We start from the raw sequence: 358 nt of genomic DNA, 5'->3' as shown, positions 1-358 counted from the left end.
GTCTACAACATACACTTAGGAATATCCTATGCACTGGCATAGGATATTCCCAAGTGTATGTTACATGTGTTGTGTATGTTACAATGGTCCCTGACAGTATGCGATGTACATTACTGCTGGATTAGAAAATCGAATTATGTACAGTTTGAGTGATTTGTTGCAGAAAGTCGCTGCTGGAGGCGGAATCCAAGTGCCGGATTAAAGCGTAGAAAATGAACAGAAAAAATCCGTTTTGCCAGAAAGTGTGCTGGTTTGCAAGGGTGCTGGATAAACAAGTGCCGGGGGATTAGAGCTACAGAGGGACGGCTGTACATGTACATGCCACAAATGACATGCATCGCCATTGCCATTGGAGATA

Source organism: Sycon ciliatum, chromosome 12 (assembly GCF_964019385.1).
Source record: "Sycon ciliatum chromosome 12, ocSycCili1.1, whole genome shotgun sequence".
NCBI lineage: Eukaryota > Metazoa > Porifera > Calcarea > Leucosolenida > Sycettidae > Sycon > Sycon ciliatum.
This window is presented reverse-complemented; position numbering follows the sequence as displayed.